The sequence below is a fragment of the Taeniopygia guttata genome, chromosome 3 (assembly GCF_048771995.1).
Source record: "Taeniopygia guttata chromosome 3, bTaeGut7.mat, whole genome shotgun sequence".
Classification (NCBI taxonomy): Eukaryota; Metazoa; Chordata; class Aves; order Passeriformes; family Estrildidae; genus Taeniopygia; species Taeniopygia guttata.
Genome location: NC_133027.1, coordinates 95,838,016 through 95,850,760, shown reverse-complemented (window position 1 = coordinate 95,850,760; position 12,745 = coordinate 95,838,016). Strand labels below are relative to the sequence as shown.

At 41.6% G+C, this 12,745-nt stretch overlaps 1 protein-coding gene across 10 annotated transcripts in view; it reads right to left on the bottom strand.

Annotated features, from left to right (window-relative positions):
• LCLAT1 (lysocardiolipin acyltransferase 1) overlaps nucleotides 1-7,110 on the bottom strand; it is a 111,263-nt gene extending 104,153 nt beyond the window's left edge. For 4 of the 10 annotated variants that reach the window (XM_072927447.1, XM_030268881.4, XM_072927445.1 and 1 more), the window contains exons 1-2: nucleotides 6,943-7,087; nucleotides 6,712-6,805 (exon numbers count right to left, since the gene is read on the bottom strand). The gene's annotated coding sequence lies outside the window, so the exon portion shown is untranslated. Of the gene's footprint in view, nucleotides 1-1,444; nucleotides 1,558-6,706; nucleotides 6,806-6,942 lie in introns of all 10 variants that reach the window. The other 6 variants (XM_072927446.1, XM_030268880.4, XM_041715380.2 and 3 more) reach the window with 4 other exon arrangements.
• Nucleotides 7,111-12,745: the final 5,635 nt, after the last annotated feature.

Below are 12,745 nucleotides of genomic sequence, written 5' to 3'. Positions count from 1 at the left end.
CCTTTTCTCAAACACTCTATCACCAAAGTTTAGAAAGATCAAACATAACCAGAACACCACATTCCATCTTCCTAGACAGTCTGTAACTATTTAAGAGAGATTCAAACAAACCAAACACCCCCTTTCCAAAAGTAAAATGCATGCCAATTCCCAGGACATTATCTGGGAATTCCACTAACTGATGATGAATTACACATAAATAGCTGGCAACATATCATTATTCCTTGTCCTGAGGACAAATTTACTGACCTGGACAAGAGATCCTAAAAGAAATTGCTAAAACTGTTTTCTTTTTAAAGGAATTCACTGGGTAAGTTGACAGATTAGTGGTGTTTTCACACTGAAGAGGGAGGATCAGAAGAAAACTAATGTCCGTTTAGGAGGCTGAAAGGAAATGATTAGCCTTACCTTACCAGACTACAGGTTGTCTCAATAACCTTGGCATGAGCGTATTGCCTCACACTTTCTAAAATGTTGGACTATTAAGAAAAGAGGATTTCCCTGAGTGAAGAGTTTTTTTTAAAAATGGACTGGTTCTCCACAGAGATTTATCAGGTAAGTATTTCTTTTACTTGTTTTGCTCTTTGAGAAATCTTTTGCAGTTTTCCTCAGCTTTGTTAAAGAACCAAGCAATGACTTCCCTGGAGCACATGGCCCCCAGCTGCAGCTGATACACAATCTTAAAAATTTACCCAGAAGAACCAGAAACAAGCTCCGAGTTTTCACCATAGCCTGAAAGCCCATTTGCAGCTTGATTCACTTTGAAAAGTTGTATCTTCCATGGATCAGCATGTGGTCACCACAGTCTCCTGGCTTATCATACCAGAAGAGTTAAAAGTTGTTTCTCAATGAGGACAAAACATGTAATTGCTATTCCATGAACAGAATGCTTAAGAAATTCCCACTGTACCACAAGAATTCTGCAAGAGTTAGTAGAGTTTATGAGAAAAAAATCATTGACTGAAATGAAAAGTGCTTCATCATATAAGTTTCTTAACGGTAATAGCACAAGCTGCAACAATTAGAAGAAAAAATGAAAGCTTTACCAGTCATTATTAAATTTATTATTTTTTATTCTTGCCAAAGTACTATCTGCTTTTTCAAAACCAATGCTTTTTACACTCAAGCAGATCTCAAATATGATCTTGATAACAAATGGAATTCATCAGCTGAACAAATGCCTGATTACTGTAGGTATTAAAAACCAGAAGGATCTAGGCCTTCTAGCATCTGAATAACAAAATAAAGTGTCTAAAAAACCGAATGAGCTTTCTCACAATTCCATGTCCAAACTAGGACAGAATTTTTTGACATTATTTTCACTAGAGAAACAGTTTATCAAAACTAACCAGCACATTCCATATAAAAACACAAAATGGAAATCCAGAGGACTCATCATTTTCTTACATTTCTCCTCAAACTTAGGGAAAGGAATTCACTCTACCTGTGATCAGAGGAAATGGTCTATCTGAAGAGAAGTCTGCTGAAGATTGACTCCCTTGATCTTTGAACACTGCCAGCGGGAAAACTTTCTCAGTATAGCCAAGACCTTTTTATCTGCATTTGAGTAAAAAACAGTGAAACAAGATTGGGAACGGTTTTTGGGGTCTTTTTACTTGAGGGTTCTTCTAGCACTTCTCTAGAAACTGAAACAAGCAAATGTTTAGCAGCAACACACAAGGTTGTAATAGTCACCTGACAGATGCAATTTGGATTCCTTCCCACTTCTGCGTGGGAATATATAAAATGCCAAATATCATCTAGCCAGAGCTTTACACTTGCTATACATCTGTTTACAGCTTTAACTCACCAACTGAAAATGGTAACTATATCCTGCCCAAGGACATACAAGACAACCAATAAAAACTTCAGTAATCTCCAAAACTTCACACACTGCTTGCAGAGAAGTGTGGGAAAATAGAGGCATTTTACTGTGTTTTGATGTTTTAATTTACTTGCCTGATGAATGGAATTTACAGTTTCTTTCTGAACAGCTACCTTTTAAATTTGAGAAATACAGCATGAAGTGCTTTCAGTGGTATTTATTACAGAGACTACCAGTATCCTATCTGAGGCTGTCTATAAACAAGTTGTAAAAACGCGTGAAAAATATTAATCAGCTTTAAAACATTAATTCTTGCATACATTTTTCTATGTAAGTTAAGTCCCATTAGGAGAACATAATTTTTAAAATATGTCTTGAGCTAATTTTAAAGATGGTTGGAAAAGTTTGGCCTACACTGATTAAAATCTATACTTAAATGAAAGGAAAATTAAACCACAAAAACTGTGCTCATTTTAGAAAAACAAGCATATCACTGCCAAAGTGCAGTCCTAAGTTTAGATTGCTGTCTGACTAAAACACTATAATTATGAGAAACTGAAATGGATTTCTAAATGTTTCAAGATGAAACAGACATTGGGTAATTTGCAAGATATGCAATTATCTTCTGAATTCAAACACATAATGCTAATACTCAGTCTGAACAAATGTAGGCTGTTTGTGTGAAGACTGAGGAAATCAATGTTAAACATCAATACCAACACTAGATAGGAGTAACCATAATGAAATCTAAGAGCAGAATTACCAAGTGATGTGGAATTAATTACTTCAAGAATTTTCTTTGAGGGAAAAAAAAAAAGCTTGGAATCTCTCTCTGTTGTTTCTGTCTCTCCAAGAGCTGCTCAAGCTGAACAGAGGATGGTCAGCCCTTTTATCCCCATTTATCCCCTGCATCGGGAGGCATTTCAACCAAGCTCTCATGTGTAGCAAGAGAGCAACATTTTTACCTTCAAACACCAGAGAGAGTCTTCAAATAGATTCAAAGGGTCATAGAACATATGTTCTGTTACTTCATCATTAACATTCACATCTGCATGGGTTCATTATCATATTTGACCATGTGAAAGTTAAAAGGAAACAAAAATTAAATATAATCACACCCTCACCCCAGGTCTGTTTGTCCATTTCACGTATAACCACTGTAAATTCCAGTTACTTTGAAAAGTAAGTTAAATCTTGATCTGCAACAATCATTAACAGTTTGATGCAATTAGCAGGATTGCAAGAAATTCAAAGTAGCTCCATTCTTATTTCAAAATCATGATGGCATGTACTTGTCAGTACCTGCACTGCTTTTATTGTCTGTCTTTGATTTAGAAAGATAAATTAATGACTTGGTTATGTTCTATTGCTGGGTCTCCTTTGAAAGCCTGAGTGTTCAGTTATCTTTTGACTCTTCTGACTACAGCCCAGTCTGTTGTTTCACTGATTTGGTGAAAGGAGTACAAAACAATCTGTCATTTATATATGAAAACACACAGGAACTGTAAGGAGCATGTCTGGGGACACAGCAGCTCACAGGACCACCATCATTCAAACATTAATTTTATAAAGGACAAGAGAAGCTTTTCAGCAAAAATTAATTCTCTTTCTACCAGTAGTGTGAAGTGATCTGCATAACTGCTTCATACAGACTCTTGAGGCAGTCTTCATCTAGCCTTCATGGCACCTCTGGAGCTGCCATCACAGGAGAAGAGCAAATAGAGATCAATTTCTCTCAACACTAAGAGATGCTGAATGCCTTAAAAATAATAAAACCATCATAAACTCAATGAAAAAGCACATGAGATTAAGAAATATCCTTCAGAAACACTGGAATGAAAGCAATACCTGCTCCCTTGATACCTAAAATAACATCAACAGCAGGTTTTATACTGAAGGATGCCTGAAACAAGATCCTCAAGAGTCAGGGGAGTTTTACTATCACACATGCAAAATCTTGGAAAAGCAAGGTGAAAAAAAGCAATTCTGTTCTCAAAGGGAAACCACCTTAAACCTATTATCAGATAAAAGGCAAATTAATTTTCTCAAACTCATGAAAGCATAGTGTGTGAACCCAGTGAAGATACTAATTTTGCACAGACACGTAAAGGCTCTCCCAGTTTTTTAACCCCTAAGCATACAAGAACTCTAATACAAACAAAATGTAATTAGGCAAATTACATTTATTGTATCAAAACAAGATCAAGTTCACAAGTAAACAGCTCACCTAAGAGGAAAAAAATAGGAACATGAAGAGACACTTTGGGCATGTTTGAAGAATTCTGCTAACATAGCACTATCACATCTCACTGTGCCCTGCTATTGCAAAAAATTGGACAATTCACAATGCAGAATTGTCTTTCAGGAGCAATTTACTTGTCAGACCAAGGCAACAAATAGTAAAATCAAACTGTGAGCCTTTGCCCACAGTCAGCAAGGACCCCTTCCAAAAATTCAACTCTCCAAAAGTTCTGTCTCCCCCTCTCTTAGCCCTAAGTGCTGACCAAGCACCACACACACGACACAAACAAGCCAGCTCTCCTCAGGTCACTGCCAAGAAAACATTTAACCAGACTGTGGGGCTCAGTGCCTCATGTCTGTGTGTTCCCAGCATCACAACCTGAAGAAACTAGGGAACAAGGAAGGGACAACCTTGAACAAACTGCAAGTGGAGAAGAGGAGAATGAAATAAGAAAAGAAGGACAGAGGAAAGCACAATTATTTGTAAATAATGATGAGGTGGGAAGAAAGCATCAGTTGAGACAAAGACTCTGCACATCCCAAGAAGCTGGAAGAAGAAGTCAGCAAAAGTTTAAAAAAAAAAAAAAAAGTGCTTTGGCAAAACAGAATTGGGAAGAGTAATGGGTAGCAGCACACTAAAGGATGGGACAAGTGGCAGGAAAGAAAAGACATACAAAAGATTGTCCAAACAAAAATTAAGAGAAAGAAACTCTATGGGGAAAACTCTTGGACAGAATCAGGTAGAAAGCAAGCAGAAGGACAAGAGGATTTGCACCTATGGCAGTTCAGATTAAGAATCTAAGAATTAAAAATCTGGCTTTACTAAAAATAGCTGCTGAAGGAGTGGAGACTCTGCAGGACCAGATGAAACACGTGGGAGTTTCCCACATGAGCAACTGGAGAAAGGGTTATGTGATCCAGCAAAACCTAACACTGCTAAAACCCCAGGTGGGTGTGAAGATGATACCTCATTCCACTTCCAATCTTCTTTCCAGATTGCTTTTTTGGGGAGGGCAGGCAACACCATGAAAGCAAAACTCATTGAGACTGAGGAGCTGGACCATATCAGAATCGAGGTTTCCCTGCAGAATCTCAGTCTGGCTTTCACACGTAGGGTACAAGATTATCTTTCCTTCAAGATTCTGTCTGAGTACACATGGTGGACCAGCCCTTGAGGTCTAAGTAAAGGTTTGTAAGTGACTTCCCTCTTTCAGCACAGAAACACTTTGGCAAGCAGTGAATAGAGAAAAAACCCTCAGAAGATGGGAAAGTTCCTTCACAGGCTTATTCTCTCTTCAGTCTTACCACATATTGCCTATACATGGCTGATTTTTTTTTTTATTGAAACTTTTCAGAAGTTTGAGGTGTAGTTCTGATTTTCTGAATGATCAATTTGAGATTTGGTTTCTCAAGGTACAGTTTCACATTATGGTTGACCCACAGCTGGGTTACATTAGCAGAAGGAGAAACAGCTTCCATTCATATCAGAGCAAGCACTCACAGGAATAACTTCCATCCCCATAAAACTGTTAGATCAACTGTCCCTGAAATCATCCAACCACTAAATCCACTACAAAGAGAGTAACAAGAATCCATGGCCAGCGATGGAAAGGAGTGAGACCACACTCTTCAGCTGCAGCCCACACACTGACCAAACTATGAATTCACACTGGTAAAGGGAACCTTGATTTGCTGAGGTACAGCTTCCACTGCAGCTCTGCATTCAGACTGTTAGATAATACTGTAAAACATGATTGTGAAGTCCACCAATTAATTTTAGATTTCTGTGTTCAATTTAAGACATATTTTGGCTTTTTTAAAATCCTAGTTTCCCCGTTTGTTGAGTAAGAAGCAGGATGGGCGGGGGGGGGGAGATGGGGGCTATCTATTCATCTCTGTTTTACAGTGGAATAAATTCATCCTTGACAAACATTAAAAGATTACCATACTATGGACACCTGAAAAGTCCAATGGTCCAAAAGTAGAGGCTGGGTTGTGTCTTGAACAGAACACACAGCTGATATGTAGTAAGTGAGATATGGTGATGCTTTTAGTCAGTAAGTAAAATCCATCACCCATTAATGCAGCCCACTCACTCCACGCACTAACATAAGCAGAGATTAAAGAAGTCCAGTGACCAAAAACCGTATTGCAATGAATACACACAAGCAGCAGTGTGAAGCTGCACGCCCAGTTTAACTCCAGCATTTATTTTTGGTGGGCAGCTTCCTGCAGCCACAGCTATGTGCTGAACAGCCCGGTTGTGCAAAGACACGAGCCTTGTTGCAGCACTCACCCTGCATTTACTGCACAAGAGACCATTCAGGTCAAAGTTTAGCTTTGCCAGAGGGCACATCCAGCCCAGACGGCAGTACACATGCCAGTACAAACGGGAAAAGTGACAACAGACACAATAACCAAGGAAAACCACACAGTTACAGCTGGGAAAAAAAAAAAAAAACCAAAAAAAAACCCCAAAAAACCTGACTGGCTTCTGTGTATGCACAAACCAAAACAAGACACTCAGTTTGCTCCCCAAAAGGAAAGATACTAAGGATGAGATTATAACAACAGGCCTCCGGTTATTTATTCCTCCAGGTGCAACAAAACCAGCAGCACTGAAACTGAGCTTTCGGGTACCGTACACGTCTCACACACACGGACCGCCTCCGCAGACAAGCTCAAGCGCTCTCCTCCATCGCCGCGGCTCCCGGCCCTCCTACAGCGCGGCGACCATGCCTGGGGACAAACGGGAGGCGCGTCAGAGCCCGGCGGGCGACAACGACCCGGCGAGGCCGGGGCGGCTGCGGAGCCCTGGCGCCGCTGCCACCGCCAGCACCGCGGCCTGCCCTTCCCTCCTTCCGCCCCTCCCTCACCTGGGCCGGGGCAGCGCGGCGGCGGGAGGAGCTGACGGGGCAGTGCGGCGGGAGGAGCTCACGGAGCCGCCGCGCCGCCGCCGCCGCCGCCGCCCGCGGGCGCCAGGGCCGCCGCCATGTTGCCGCGGCCTCTGACCCCGCTCACTTCCGGCACGGCGGGCACGCGTTGCCATGGCAGCGCCGCCGCCGGGCCCCTTAAAGGCACCGCGCGGAGCGGCCGCGGCCCCGCCGAGGGAAGGCGCGGGGTAATGCGGGATGGGCCCGCAAGGAACGGGGATCGGGATCGGGATCGGGATCCAGATCCACCTGCCCGCAGCGCTGCGCCACGGGGAAACCGGACTGCTGCTTCGCTGCGGAATTTCTCATAAAACAGCCTGTGCGCTGCGGGAGTAGTGGAAAGCGACCGTGGCGTGATTTCCACTGCTGTGAGGAGCTGGTTTCTCTTAAGTTTCCCCGAAACGGGCAGTATTTTCAGGTTTTATTGTACCGCCTTTGCCTCGCTCACTGTTGATGGAGTTAACCTCTTTATACTCTTTCCACATGTATGTTTTTGTAAGGTAAACAAACCTGGTGAAACTGCCAGTCCAAGAAGGGAAACTCCAGGAGGTTTCAAATAAAGTTTTATGTTTGTGTGAAACCAAAGTTTCACCCATGCCCGGCTGACAAGAGCTGCTGGGTGAGGACCAAAGCAACCTGGGCTCTCTTTCTGATTCCACATCAATTCCATGTCCACAGATGAACACGTTCCTCTGCAAAACTCCTGCAAAGTACAAGTGCCAGGGCAAAGCCTGACCCCATACCCACATACCCACTTAGGGATGTACCGTCCCATAGCCACTCCCCCTCTGGGATCCTTCTTTCCCACTGCAGCTAGTTTTGAGGACACGTTGTCTCTTCGGCTGCAATGATCTAGTGAGAATTTACTGCCTTACAGAGTACCTTTGTGGACTTGAGAATCAGTCATCAATTTGGTCAGTACTTGAAATTAAAAAAAAAAAAAAAAAAAAAAGTGAATGAGCCTTTGGGGAATTTCTTCGTTAAAAAGTCATTAAAATGTTGGAAATTCTGCTGTCTTCACTTTTTGAGAGCTCTCATTTGTTCATTCAGCCTGGAGAAGCAGGAGCTAAGGGGGGGACTTAAGTGTTGTCTACAGCTGGTGGGAGGTAACTGAGAAAGTGAAGCCAGACTCTTCCCCGAGGTGCACAGCAAGCAGATGAGAGGCACTGGTCCCACGATGCAGCAGGAGAAATCCCAATTAGTTAATAGGAAGGAATTCTTCAAAATTAGAGCAGTCAAGCACTGGAATGGACTTTCCAAAGACCTTGTGCAATCTCAAACCCAGAATGCACAGGGTTTTATGTAAAATTAACAATAGCATCCCAAATCCTTCGAAATGCTTTAGCTGAAGAGATAAAGGCAGCTCTGTGTTGGAGCCTCTGCCTCTGTGTCGGGAGGCTCTTTGGTGTGTGATTCACCTCATCTGACTTGTGCTAACCAGGAAACAGGCGTTTAGTCAGACTTAGTCACCAAGATTCCCTTCTCTAGGTAGCTCCAAAAACTAGATGTCTAAAACAGCCCAGCACATGGGGAGCTGAAATGGCTCACCTTGAGGTCATTCTGGCTGATGACATGGTTAAAGCCAGGTGAAGTGATTCATCACTGGTGCCTCCTGAGAATAAGGACATGAGTAAGGCAAACTGCTGAATTTGAAATAGTAATAACTTAGCATGAAAGACATAGCATCAGCAGAATGTCCCCAAAAGTAACATGTGCCATGGGGTGTCAGCCACAGACTTGTGGCCAGGCTCCTGGGCAGCCTCAAAACTTCAAATAGAAACAGGGCAGTGATAGCATCTGCAATATCTGCAGAAATTCCTGGTGCAAACCTGTAATGCAGAATGGAAAGCTGTCCCCAATTTTTATACTGCTGTAGTGTAAGAAGGTGAGAGGGGTGAAACTGCAGTCATGTCTGTATATGGCTTTTGGAATTTGTACCATAGGGCAGTCATGGCTCTTTCATTAGTTTGATAAACTGGGCAAAAATGCATATGGCTAATTGCCTCTTGGATTGAAGCTCTCTGCATGAAAGAAATACACGCTAAAATGGGTTAATAAAATACTGAGAAAGATGTTCTAAGTAGCTAAGTAAGGAGGTTTGGCACTCCACGCACCAAAATGTAGACCAGAATCTTACTGCAGCCCACTCTCTGCCACTTCCAGGGTGACTCTGGATAAATCATCTCACTTTCCTATCAGCATAATAACAATAATGACATTTTCTTCTTGCTGAGAATGCTATCAGGAGATGATAATCAAAGTCTGTAATTTGATTAGAAAATGTGAAACATTATACAGCACTCCCTACAATGCCAACACCTCGCTGTATAAACTTTCGGTTAAGATATTTTACTTAAAACTGTGGAGAAGACAAATTGGTAAGACAAACAATAATGAGAAATGATGTTCCTGTTTTCCTTAAGAACCCCAGAGCAATTTTGTACCATTTGGAGATAAATCTCTTTGTCTATCACATGGACATGCATGCAGCTGAAGAAGGACATGACATCTTTTCAAGCATTCACCATAGCACTCTAGTAGAAAATACAAAGGCAAATTTAATTTTCAGTTGCAACTACATAGGCAAAGTAGATAAGCACCTTGTGCTTTACACACAGACACTGAAAGCTGAACTTGTGTGAAGTGAGTTAGTGTAGGCATTTTGTTAGAAAGCAAAAAGTCTGCTCAAGAAAAATACAGGCATTCATAATGCCCCTACAGTTTTTGTGAAAGTGGAAAGTACAATTTCTACAGCCAAAGACAACAGTGAGGGGAAGAAAAGAATGTTCAGTATTCAGCAAAAAGGAAGAATCCGGCTGACTGGAAATGTATGTGCATTTCAGAAGGCTTTGTTAAAATAATATTAAGGTACTGGCTTTACATCCACAAAAATAATGCCATTTGATGCTGAAGTCAAGCTTTCCACGTGCTTGAAATAAAACAATATCGATTTAATTTAGCCACAAAACAATTCCTGTGGGGACAGCTTGAAGCAGCAAGGCCTGATTCTCAACTGATATACTCCCTGTGCCCCTCAGCCCATCTCCACCCCCACTACATTAATTTTGTCTCCTTCCCACTCCATGGACAGCATCCTTACCAAGCAACAAGCAGTAGGTGCAGGTGGGCCAGCGAGTACCAGCTGCCAAGAGAAACAATAATGTTTGCTCAGTCAGGGCATTAATTTGGTTCTCACTCCTCTATCATAATATCTGTATTAACAGATCTTGTAAGAGAATAATTGTTTCTGAGAATTCTGCCTTTCTGTCCTTCCATCAAATTTGAGCAAAATTAATCAAGCAGGTTCAAAAGCTCTTGGAAAGGGACTTGCAGCCAGACTGAAAAGCAGCATGGCCACATAAGCAAAGTTCATGTGAAAAAACAGATTGAAAAACTAAAAAAGTGCCCAGAGTGGGGGGGGGGGGGGGGACTCACAACAATCACAATCCTTTTGCAAGGGGGTGAAATTGAAAATGATTAAGTCTTTCAAGTTGTGTTAGCACCTGAGAAATACAAAGTGAAAACAGAAAATGATACAAGCTACTATCTGTCCACTGACAGGACCTGGAAACATATGGCATGAAGAATTTAAGATCTTCATAGGAACACAAGAAAAAGAAATTTTTTTTTATTATAGCTGGGGTTAGCTTTACAAAACATTTTTTGGCTACATGATTTGTAGCAGGACACCTCCATTCATCTTGTGTTAGCTCAGCTGGATGACAAGTGTCATCATGGAGCTCATAACAAGCCTCCAAGAGGGGACACAGAGAGGAGGGAAATAATTTGAAAGCAGTATTACCAACAATAGCAGTATGTCTAAAACATTTGGGGTTTTAATCACTATTGCTTAGCTCCGTGTTTTATTTGTGGACTAAGTCCCCTTGGGGCCTATATCTGAGCTGAGGGAATGATAGACCATGTGGCACTCAAAGGGAAGAAAAGATAAACAATATGGAAAATATCATTAGGCAGCCAGTCACGCCTCTCTATAACTGCCAAAGAACAGCAGAAAGATAACTTATGTTCTCCTGTTCCTTGGAAGAGCCTCAGTCACTTGAATAAAGAGACTTTCTAGGAGCTCTTGTTGAGAAATGGCCTGGGCTGTGCTTGCATCAAATGGTTTTCAAATTGAGACTCACAAGCTACTTATGGATCTGCAGTTTACATGGCTATTTCCACTTCCTAAATCTCATCAGAATGTGTTAATTCCTTTCCTAATAGTCCTATACCATTTGAACAGTTGCAAAATTAGCCCCAGAGATGGTATTAAATGGCAAATTCAAGGAGTGAAAGAAGAGGAAGAGGAAAGGATTGCATGACAGAAAGGGAGTTGATGATGAGAAGGTATCATTAAATGCCTGAGGTAGGAGGTCATGAGGTGCATTCCCCAAAGCCCTGTGCCCCAGAGCAGTGCAGATGTGATCTCAGGGCCCCTACTGCCTTTACTCCACCAGCACCTTGGGATGGCTCTGCTCTCACACCCATGTGTAGCTCATTTGCTGAAACTGCCATAATCCACATCCACCCGGGTTATTCCTCTCTCCTGGGTTTTCTAAGCAAATTTCACTGCCTGTGAGAAGAGCTAAGTTACTTGATGTGTGGATAATTCACCATCTCACCTCCATTTGCCTACTTTTCTGGAGGGTTTGAGATAAGGATATGACAAGACCGCATAAGGATTTTCACCTCTCCATCTGCTTGCAAAGAAAATCAGATATCTGAGCCCACATACCCTCCTAGGTGTGGAAATTTGCTAACTGTTCATAACATGCCTAAGCTGCACTTGTTAATTTTTCTTCCAGAAACAACAGAAGTGGAGAAGGGGCCTTGACTCGAAGTGTATCAGCACAGCAGTGAATAGAGATTACCGTCACCAAATCAAAACAGGGGAGGCAGTGACAGCATGGAAAGCTTGCACTGATTTAAGCTGGTATAATATTTCTGGTGCCTGCAAGGTAGGTGTATATCTCTGGAGACAGACTAAGCTCGTTCTTATGCACAGCCCCATGAGCAGCAAACAATAAAGGCCACTGTTTACTGCCCTACAAATATAGTAACTGGCACAGGTGAAATAATGGATTTAGCTGATTTGGGAAACATTATGAGTTCAAATGTTTTTACTATCAAATTCAAAAGACATCTGTAGGTACAACCATAAAAGGCGATTCAATAAATTACAGGGTTTTTTAAACTCTCCAAAGCTGAAGAGAAGATGGAGTTGATTCAGAAATGTTTATTTGATTTAGTTGCTGTTTGGTTCACAGGAGACTCCCCACAGGGGCAATAAAAACCAAGGCTGCCTTTTTTATAGTGCAAAGATTTTACACTGCAGCCCTCTCCAGTCTGTTTAAACATGCCCCTCTCTTGCTTGGAATACTAAGAAATTCCATTCATCACAACTCAGAAATTTCAGAGATAGAAATGCTCTATTCAGCCCTATGATCCATCTCCTGAAAAATGCAGGATTTCTCCCTATAGTGCATTTGTATTTTTAATGTTTTGTCCATCAAGTTTATAAGGTCACATTAGTGAAGTGTACATTTCATTACATTTCATGTTTATGTCAATAAATAATATGTGGTTGCTTAATTTCAGTGTAATTTGTCTTATGGACTGGACGTACCAGGGAAAGGAAGCAAGCAGTAGCCAGCATAAATGGCAGATACCAGAATCAGGAGGGGTTGTTTTGCTGCTAAATGTGATCAGTGCTGTGCACAGTGAGCTTTCAAATATTGCTCTTTGG